Below are 10893 nucleotides of genomic sequence, written 5' to 3'. Positions count from 1 at the left end.
CTTAGAGTCAGAGAAGGTCTGTGATACAGGCATCTCCAAAGTCACCTGGTCTGGCTTGTCTCTAAGTTTTGAATTATCCTTAGAGCAAGTTTGATGAGCCTGAATACTTAGAGCGAGAGAGAATTTTCCGACTCCCAGGAAGCTCCCTTAATCTTTGGGCAACTTTGTTAGAAAGCTGATACCACACTCTGACCCATTTGTTCTATTCTGATTTGAAGCATTATGCCAGGTGATTGCTGAGCCTATGAGTGGATAAAATCATGTTTCCCCGTCCTGCATTCTTTGGTCATCAAAATATTTCGTTTGAGTTTTGCCCTATACCTGCTTTCACTTAATTTTGTCTAAAATGAGGTAGAGCTGAGCTAGTTGACATTAAAGGCATACAAGTCATCTGTTAAATGCAGAAGACTTGGATTTGTAAATCTGAGTGCTTGAATATAACAGAATTTCCTTTGAAAAAATGTTTTCCCTTTGAAGTATTTTTCCTAAGCCAATGTGTTTTGAAGTCACTGTCATGCTATTATGTTGGTTAGCTGTTTCTGATCAGTTGTCCACATGGGAATTATTTAGAACATATGTTCTTATTATTAATTTAAATGAAGGACATTTTTTTAAAAGAACACAAGGGAGTATTAATACAGAATCTTGCATTTGGTATAAAACCTCATTCTTGTTAAATTCAAGGCAACAGAGAATAGCTTGCAAGCCAATCAATGCCAGACTCTTATCTTCCTTTCAGAATTTTATGGTCTTGTTCTTTAAAAAATACCTTTACTGGAAGACCAGTGCGTGGTCTAAAGCACCTGTTATCAGCAGCACTCACATTATAGCACCTGACTGTTCTGTCAACACTCAGATGCTTAGTCTTCCTCACTGAGCCTTGGGAGCTGACTTGGAAATTCTGGCACAGGGGAAAGGACAGAATGCAAGGTGACATTGGGGAGCCACATAGAGGCTCTTGGCCTCAGTTTATTTTCATTTGTAAGACTGGAATGACCCCATATTCACCCTTACAGTGTGAGTCTCACAAGGATAGGCTGAGATGATAAATTTACATGCATGTTGATACAGGTGAAACACGCTAAACACATTTTTGCGTGTGTGTGTTGTTTTTTGGCTGCCTTGGGTCTTTGTTGCTGCGCGTGAGCTTTCTCTAGTTGTGGTGAGTGGGGGCTACTCTTCATTGCAGTGCACGGGCTTCTCATTGTGGTGGCTTCTCTAGTGGTGGAGCACGGGCTCTAGACATGCAGGCTTCAGTAGTTGCAGCAGGCAGGTTCAGTAGTTGTGGCACGCAGGCTCAGTAGTTGTAGCCCACGGGCTTAGTTGCTCTGCGGCATGTGAGATCTTCCCAGACCAGGGCTCGAACCCATGTCCCCTGCATTGGCAGGTGGATTCTTAACCGCTGCACCACCAGGGAAATCCAAACACATTGTTAATAACTTAAAAATTCATGATCCATCCGTAGACTCATCAGTTAATCATTCTATCTGAGCAGAGCAGTCATTTTACAATATACACAGAGTAAAAGAGCTGGTGTGGCAAAGCTTAGCTCCTCTATGGAGAATATATTTGGTTCCAGAATCGCATCAGCCAATTGCAAGGACCGAAGTGTGCTTCCAAGGGGAAGGATTAGTCAAGGGCTAGGGTGGAATATAGAGAAAGGAGCACTGGAGGAGGAGCCCTTGGTTTTACTCTCACAAGCTCACGTGGACTCTACTGGGGACTCTGAGTAAGCGGCTTGGCCTTTCTGTAAAATGTATGTGAGTCGGCGGTCTCCACTCCTGAGATCAAAGATGATGCTGGCATGTGCCTTTGCAGACATCACAGAGAATGATGGTTGTGCCGGAAACGTTGTCCAGTTCCACGGTCTCAGCCAAGACCTCCACCCACAGACCTCTCTATCTAATGCTCTGTGTGACGCAGGGGTGTCCCTTGAGCTCTGTTTCTGAATTTCCAGCCTCTGTTGGGTATACCCACCTGTAGGTAATGCTAGGATCCTGCATGTGGCAGAACCAAAACCAAAATAACTGTCAGCTCCTCTCCACAACCAGCTTTTTCTTATTTCCTTTTTCTATCCGTGGCGTCACCCTGCTCAGCCAGCCTCCAGCTCAAAGACCGCTCTGACCTTTGTTTTCCTTCCCTTTTCTTTCATGTGGCTGTCTTGCGACTCTTCTTTAGCAAAGTGCCCTTTTCCTTCTCCTTCCATTTCTTCCACCATCGCCTTAGATCTCTTTCCATAGACTTTGAGAAATATACTCCAACTTGAACATCTTTTCTTTCCCAGATAAAATCCCACACCCTAGCCTGGCATTTAAGATCCTAATAGTCCGTCTCTCTCGTTGATTCAGTTCAACCGCGACTGCTCCCTTAAGTTCTCAACTCCAGCCTCCTCACCGTTCACCAAGCATAGTGAGTGATTTTTCCCATGTCCAAGATTTCCTTCTTGCTGTCCATTTCCCCGGAACACCTCATTCTCCAGCCCCAGCTCTGCACCTCAGAATCCCTTTCATTCTTCAGCGTCCAGCTCATACATAACCAGCCAGGCAGCCTTCCTTGATTTCCCACCTTGGAAGTGTGGTCACCCCTGCATGATGCAGGGGCAGCAGACACTCTGGAGTCAGACAGACCTGGGCCTGAACCTTGCCTCTGCCATGACCAGCTGTAGGACTATAAGCCTCAGTTTCCACATCTCTAAAATGAGGATAATAAATACCTCTGTAGGATTCCTAGGAGACGGTCTTCACAGAGTTCCTAGCACATAGAGGGAGCCTGATAAATGAGCACTGCATTCATCCTCTCCAAACTGTTTTCTGCTTCCTCTGTAGCCTCTGCACTGGCAGGTGTCCAGGGGGCTTTAGTTTGTGCTTGTTTTCAAGACGCATTATTAAGAGACATTCAAATTCTGACTCTGTTGCTTGAAAGCTGTGTGATTTGAGCTGAGTTACTTTATCTCTCTGTGCTTCAGGTTTTTGATCTGTAAAATGGGGATCATAGTAGGAGTACTGACCTCATGAGGTTATTTCATGAGCTAATATGTGGGTTTGGTAAGCTTTTTCCCTGTAAAGGGCCAGAGTGACTGTTTCAGGCTTGTGGGTCATATACTTTCTATCACAACTACTGAACTCTGCTGTTGTATTGGGAAAACAGCCAGAAGCACTACATAAACAAATGGTGTGCCTGTGTTCCAGTAAAACTTTATTTACAGAAACAGGTGGTGAGCTGTAGTTTTCCAACCCCTTTGTTAATACTTACACTGCTCAGAACAGAGCGTGGTACTCAGTAACCGGTAGTGGCTGTTGTTATCGGGGAATGCATTACATTTCCTTTACTTACCTGAAGGAGTCATCAAAGCAGGGTCTGTGGCTCACGCAGCATAATCCCTGTGGTTGGCAGAATAACAGCTCGCCTCAAAGATATCCATGTCTTAATCCCTAGATCCTGTGATTATGTTACATTCCATGGTTTCTTAGGGAGTTCGGGCTGCAATAACAAACATATCATATCCTGGGTGGCTAAAACAACAAGCATTTCTCACGGTTCAAGATCAGGGTGTGCCAGCATGGTCGGGTTATAGAGAAGGTCCACTTCTGGGCCTGCGACTGATTTCTCATTGTATCCTCCCACGGCGGAAGGGGCAATAGAGATTTTCTGGCCTCTTCTTATAAGGGCACTAACCCCATCCATGAGGGTACCACCTTTATGACCTTATCACCTACCAAAGGCTCTGCTTCTAAATACCATCACATGGTGAGGGGTTAGGATTTCAACATATGAATTTTGAGGGGGATGCATTCAGCTCATAACAGATGTCCAGAGGGAATTAAGGTTGTAAATGGAATTCGGTTGTTGATCAGCTGACCTTAAAATAGAGAATCCTGACTTACCCCGGCTGGGCCCAGTGTAGTTAGAGGAGTCCTTAAAAGTGGAAGAGGGAGTCAGAAGAGGGAATCCTAGAGATGGGAAGGCAGCTGGAGGACTCGGTTTGCTGCCACTGGCTTTGTGGACGGAGGCATGGAGTCAAGAGCCAAGGAACGTAGGCACCTGTAGAAACTGGAAAAAGCAAGGATACGGATTCTCCCTAGAGCCTCCAGATGGGGAGGCACCCTGCTGACAGTGTGGCCTCAGCCATGGGAGACCTGTGTCTGACTCTGATATGCAGGACTGAAAGATAAAAATTTGTATTGTTCTGAGTCCCGTTTGTGGTAATTTGTGACAGCGGGAATGGAAAACTGATACATTCTCCATGCACGTGGTGCAGAGGGCAGATGTGAACCCGTTGTCCAATGGATACATTTCTTATTCCTGTCTCATGTCTGTGCTAGAAAATGATTTGACAGCGTTTCATATTATAAACACTGATGTAGCTTATAAAGCCTGTAACATCAGCTATTTATCATCATACAACTGCTGAACTGTAAATAATTATCGACCCTTCCAAGCACTGCTGACAGTGTCTGCTTTGGGGCATTTATTTCCTTTTTTCTCTCCTCAGTTTCTTTTTTTATAAATTATTTTTACTAAGCTCTTCCCAGGACACCGTTTGTAATGTTATAGCGTAATACTTCATCTCCTTCCAGACTTAGCGATTTACAAGAAAATTGCTTTTCTCTTCTTTTCCCTCCCTTTCTGCTCTGAGTTTTAATTATGCAAAAAAGGGTTTAGAAGGTGCTTTTTATATTCTAAATCTTCTTTCCTCTTGCTAAGTGGGAGCATTTTTCTGCTCTTCTGGAGGTTTTCCTGACCTCTTTTCCCTGATGCCCAGCAGAGAATCACTAGCACCATCCCCTGTATGTTCTCAGAGAGTATCTGTGACAATGTTTCTTACTTTTGCTTTGGCTTAAGAAAGACTAAGTTTCCCGGTGAGACAGAATCTGGTCTTACTTGGAGCTCTATGAATGTTAATGGTTCCTCCTGTTTTCCACTAAATTGGCTCTTGTAACTAAAAAAGACGGTTTGGAACAACATCTTCTCTGCTGTTTACTGGAGTATAAGGGTCCTGAAAGGATTGTTCTGTTGGCTGTACAATGAATACTTATTTAGCCACACTGTCAGGCACTGTGAGAAGTTACAGAGATGAAAATCTCCTCTTCCTGCCTTCAAAATGCCCAGACACTAGTCAGAAATAGATTTATACGTAATGGACAGTAACACAGCTTAGAGGTTTCTCTTTGTCTCCTGGAACGTAGCTATACTGTGTTCCTCAGCCTCGCCGGAAGGTAGGTGGAACCCAGGGCTGGATTCTAGCCAAGGAATTTGAGTGCACACGCTGGACGCCCCTTTCAGCCCTGCCCATGGCAACCCCCACCTGCTCTTCAGTTTTCCCTCGCAGGCGGGCTGGAGTGGACGTGACCCATAGGGTGACCTCAGCAGCCTTGTGATAAAGAGGGCACAGCCGGGCTGTGTAGAGGAAGATGGTTCTGCTGTCCAGTTCTTCTGCCCAGGACTGCCATGTGCGCAAGAAATAAACATCGACTGTGTTTGAGCGATTATATGTTTTCAGTTATTGATTACAGTACTTGGCATTACCCTAACAAATAGGTTAGGCAGTTTGAGATGGTGTAAGTGACATTTAAAGGTTTTAAAAGTCTTATGTTTATCTCAGTGTTTAACAAGAAAGTTAAACTGGCACACCAAAACCATGATTTCATGCATGTTATTATTATTTAGGGCATGGCTAAAGTAGGTATTTAAGTTCAAAAAGTGATCGCTTGGAAAAAAAAAAGGTGAAAGTTAAATAGTAGGCTGAATAGTGCCATGTATGGTCACATAGGGCTGGTTGAGCAGTGACTTGGGGGACATGGGCTGTCGTGTTGCCTGTATCTGCAGTTTGGGGGATTCATACCAGATTGGTTCTTCAGCTCTGTGTCCTTAAGGTAACACATTTGGACACTCTTAGTGGTTCAAGTGTTTACTGCTAATTTCTTGATATTCAGTCTCTTTGCAGTGACTTGCATTTACAAATAAAATATGAACATAAAAGGAGCCAATATCTTCTTTTTTTTTCCTTTAAGGGGGTTGCAGAGGTAGAACTTCCTGAATTGCCAGTTTTTTCCCCTCCCTTTCTAGATCTCAGGTGCAGCTTTGAGTTGTATTTTTTTTTACTGTCACTGTAGGAGGACATTGTCATCCTTGTTCTCAGCAAGGCTTGTCGCATGCTTTGTTTTTTTTTTTCCAGCTTCATCCCCACTTCCCCCATTCCCTCCCCACGTGACGCTAATGGGTCAATGACATACATTTGTATGTATCTTTGGAAATATTATTGTTTTGTATGCACTCTGATTTACCTACATGATTTGATGCCAGAAATCCTGTTGTGTTTCTTACTTTTTTCTTCAATGATTTTTTTTTTTTTAATAATCTATTCTGGTACTGAATGCACATCTAATTATTCTTTGTTTCTTAGTGCGTGTTGCAAAGTTGTATGTCCTTTCGTTATATGATCTAGGGCAAGAAAGACCCCAATTGCTGACTTAAAGAGAAGCCCAGGGCTTCCTAGGTGGCACAGTGGTTAAGAATCTGCCTGCCAATGCAGAGGTCACGGGTTCGATCCCAGCTCCAGGAAGATCCCACATGCCGCGGAGCAACTAAGCCCGTGTGCCAAAAAAAAAAAAAAAAAAAAGAGAAGCCCAATCCTTACTGAAAAGTACAGGAGAACAACAAAGTAGTGTGTGTAGCAGCTACTAAGAGGTAGACTACACCTTAGGATTGTAGAATCACAGGACTAAAAAGGGCCTTAAAGATAATCAAATGCAGAGGTTTTCAAAGTTCCAAGGTGGGTTAAGCAAATGTTTGGATATAACTTGGATATAATTTTTTTAAAGATTTATTTTATTATTTATTTATTTATTTAGGCTTCACTGGGTCTTCGCTGCTGCACACAGGCTTTCTCTAGTTGTAGCGAGCAGGGACTACTCTTCGTTGTAGTGCATGGCCTTCTCATTGTGGTGGCTTCTCTTGTTGCGGAGCATGGGCTCTAGGTGCACGGGCTTCAGTAGTAGTGGCGCATGGACTCAGTAGTTGTGGCTCACGGGCTCTAGAGCACAGGCACAGTAGTTGTGGCACATGGGCTTAGTTGCTCCGTGGCACGTGGGATCTTCCTGGCCCAGGGCTCGAACCTGTGTCCCCTGCATTGACAGGTGGATTCTTAACCACCGTACCACCAGGGAAGCCCTGGATATAATTTTTTAAAGTAAAATTTTATCTATTTCCAAGCAGCATGATGTACCAAAGCTTCTGCAGATTCCAGACTGAAATGTTTAGAATGAGAGACATGGTCTGTGTGTGACTATAGGGAGGAGTAGGGACTGGGGCAAATCAGCAGGCACCTGACCTGTTTAGAAAAGGCAGCCACTGTTTGGTTCTGGTCAGTATTTGCCATGTGGGAGTGGGGTCACAGGGTAGCCAGATCCTTTTCTTTTTTTAAAAGAAACTAGAAATTGTTTTCATGGGAAATCTCACTTTTATTAACTTGAAACAATTTCTATTACAAAGTTGTCACATAATTGGATAATTCTCTCCTCTGTACACAATTATAATTATCCTCCACAGAAAGGCTGCTTTTTTTTATATCTTAAATATGTACAATTTTTATTTGTCAATTATAACTCAATAAAGCTAGAAAAAATATTAAATGCAAAGAGAAGAATCAAACTATACAGTAAGAGCTAAATTTAAAAAATTAAAAGGTATATATTTTTACAGTTATTTATAAAGTATTTATAAAGTATTTCATCAAACCATGAAAAAGTTAGTAGTACCAGTGGAATGGGAAAGGCTGCTTCTTAACTTCTCATCTGGTGATGGCAGTCACTAAAATCCTGATTTTAACAGAATAGTAGCAAAAATGCCTTGTGATTTAACTTGAAAGCAGTACATTGGTACATGGCTCTGATACTCATTTATCAGGAATGTACAAATGTCTTTATTCAAAAACACAAAGTAAATTATCTGTAGGCATGGACAATGACAGCAGTAAACCATTCTGTGTTGTCAACTGAAACCAGTAACTGATGGTTATAGTGATTTTCTTAAACATCAGCCAGCCTTTTGTTCAGTCATCTCCTTCAACTGAACTGTCTTGAAGTTACTGGTGAGGAATGCTGCCGTGAGCTTCCTCTCACAGTTCATTAATACTGGTAAAGCACTATTCTAGGAATTAAAACATACCACCTCCCATGTCACCTCCCATTCCACCCATTCTGCCCATTCCAGGATCCTTCTCTTCTTTAGGATTTTCTGTGACTACAACTTCCGCTGTTGTTAACAGAGAGGCTACTCGAGCAGCATCCAGAATGCAGTTCTTATGACCTTAGTTAGGTCAGTGATTCCTTTTTCCACCATATTCACAAAATCTCCAAGCGTAGCATCATAAGTAACTTCTGAAGAACTTTGCAAAATTTTCTCAACTATCAATGATCCTTCAACACCTGCATTCTTAGCGATGGTCACTGCAGGAATTTTGAGTGTTTGTTAAATAATTTCTGTACCAATTTTTTATCTTCATTAGCTGGAGTTATTGAATCCAAGGCTGGAAGGCACTGAAGCAGGGCAAACAATGCCTTCTTCAACAGCAGCTCGTGTAACTCATTAAGGGCATCTATAACTCTTTCTTTTCATTCACTTCAGCATCACTTGTTCCACCAACCTTCAGCACAGCAATACCATCTGAGAGCTTCACAAGACGTTCATTGAGTTTTTCCTTTTCATATTCACTAGTTGCGATATCTAACTGCTTGATGATTTCTTGAATACGCTTTTCAGTTTGAGCCTTGTCACCTTTTCCTTTCAAGAGTGTGGCATCATCTTTGGTCAAATGACCTCTCCAACTTCTCCTAAGTCATGAGGCTGAACATCTTCAAGATTTAGAGTTAGTCCTTCTTCTCCAAATACTGCACCACCAGTAGCAATAGCCATGTCTTTAATCTGGTTCTTTCTATTGTCACCAAAACCTGGAGCTTTGACTGTTACAACCTGAAGACCAACTTTCAGCCTATTCAAAACGAGGGTACTTAGAGCTTCTCCATCCACATCTTCAGCAATTATGACCAAGGGCTTACGGTGAGCATTGGCAATTTCAAGAGCAGGAACAGTGGACTGGACACTAGAAATTTTCTTTTCACTCAGTAGAACATAGGCATCTTGGACTTCACGTTTCTGACCTTTTGATGTACTAGTAAAGTGTGCAGAAATATATCCTCTATCAAACTTCATGCCTTCAATAATTTCTAACTCATCATTCAGTGTTTTTCCATCCTTTACTGTGATAACACCCTTTCTTCCAATCTTTTTCATGACATCAGAAATGATGTTGCCAATTTCTTTGTCTCCATTTGCAGAAATCGTAGCAACCCGGGCCATCTCCTCAGGGGTTGTCACAGGTTTAGACTGCTTCTTAAGTTCAGCAATTACAGCATCAACAGCTCACATCACACCTCTCCTGATATCCACTGGATTAGCACCTTTGCTAATCTTCTTGAAGCCTTCCTTGGTGAACCAGTACAGTAGCAGTGGTGGTGCTATCCCCAGCCTCTTCGTTTGCGTTATTGGCAACATCTTGAACAAGTTTAGCGCCAATATTTTTGTATTTATCTTTTAAGTCAATAGACTTTGCAACAGTCACACCATCTTTTGTCACTTTGGGACTTGCCCAGCTCTGTTCAGTAGTCACCGTCCTTTGCTTTGGCCCCATAGTAACGGCTACAGCATCGGCTAAAAGGTCGACACCTTGAAGCATTAAGGCTCGGGCGTCTGTATCAAACTTTACATCTTTGGCATAAGCCCGAGTGAGATGAGGAGCCAGTGCTCTGGTCTAATCTGGTAAAGGACTGCGGGTAATCGAAGCATTTCTGCGGGTCAACGGCACAGAGTGTGGTTGGCAAGGCAGACCGTCGGCAGCAAGTGAGTCAGAAAAATCTCATTTTATAACCCTTATCCAGCTAAGAGATGAACACATTCATGGGAGGACATAGCCCAGGGGACACCAGTTTCTGCCCTGAGCTGGGGAGGGAATTTGCATGATACCTTGGACTACACTAGGATCCCTAAGAACTTCAGCACATAGTTTTCTTTCCTAGTTAACTTGGATGTGCTTAGGAGGACAGTGAATTTCCATGAGAGGTCTTGTGCGTTGACACTCAGATCCAGCTTCTCGGAGTGATGGGGAAGGCGCTGCAGCCTGCGGGAGGCTGTCCGTGGCTGCCAGAGCCGTCATCAGAAGGGGTCCTGTCCGAAGGGGGACTGCTTCTCTGCAGTCAGGAGTTTTTGCTGTCCAGCTGGATGTGTGAATGGTGACAGTTTGTGCCAGTGCCTCCTGGGCAGAGATTAAGTCCCTGAGAATATAGCCTCCATGGGTGTTGGGGCGTGCCCGCCCTGGCATCTCTGCAGCACCTGTGGCCTGTCTGCACCTGGATCAAAGGACAGGGACTCCCCGCTCTGCTCTCTGGTGAAGGCTGCCTGTAGTTGCCTCCAGCGCTTTGAGTTGCATGAGAGATCATCCCTAAACAGCATGGGAATCCCTGTGTTTTTGTGGGAAATGCAAAGAAAACAACTCACTTTAAGCAAGACTCTGTGCTTCTTCCAGCTGTCACTTATTTACCTGTACAGTGGAAATAACAACCTGCCCTCATTTGGGCCCCCCTAAAGCAGCTCCTGAGACAAGCATTGAGTGCAGGTGGTTTACTTGGGAGTTAATATCAGGAAGCACAAGGGAGGAAGTAGGGAAAGTGAGGCAGGGAAGGAGACGAGCCCATAGAGCGTGTTAATGAGTGGGTATCTCTGTGGGCACCAGGGCTCAGTCCTACGGGGACCTCTGCAGAACCTCTGAAAGATCAGGCTGGCAGAGGACAGGGGGCTGGAGTGTTTGTCCTTGGACCCTCGCTCCCTTTGGTTGTCCAG

At 43.7% G+C, this 10893-nt stretch overlaps 1 pseudogene; it reads right to left on the bottom strand.

Annotated features, from left to right (window-relative positions):
- Positions 1-8155: 8155 nt before the first annotated feature.
- Positions 8156-9843, bottom strand: LOC130853915 (60 kDa heat shock protein, mitochondrial-like; annotated as a pseudogene).
- Between the last annotated feature and the right edge of the window lie 1050 nt (positions 9844-10893).

Source organism: Hippopotamus amphibius, chromosome 5 (assembly GCF_030028045.1).
Source record: "Hippopotamus amphibius kiboko isolate mHipAmp2 chromosome 5, mHipAmp2.hap2, whole genome shotgun sequence".
In the NCBI taxonomy this organism is placed as follows: Eukaryota; Metazoa; Chordata; class Mammalia; order Artiodactyla; family Hippopotamidae; genus Hippopotamus; species Hippopotamus amphibius.
The sequence above is the reverse complement of the archived record's forward strand: the minus strand, read 5'-3'. Positions and strand labels throughout refer to the sequence as shown.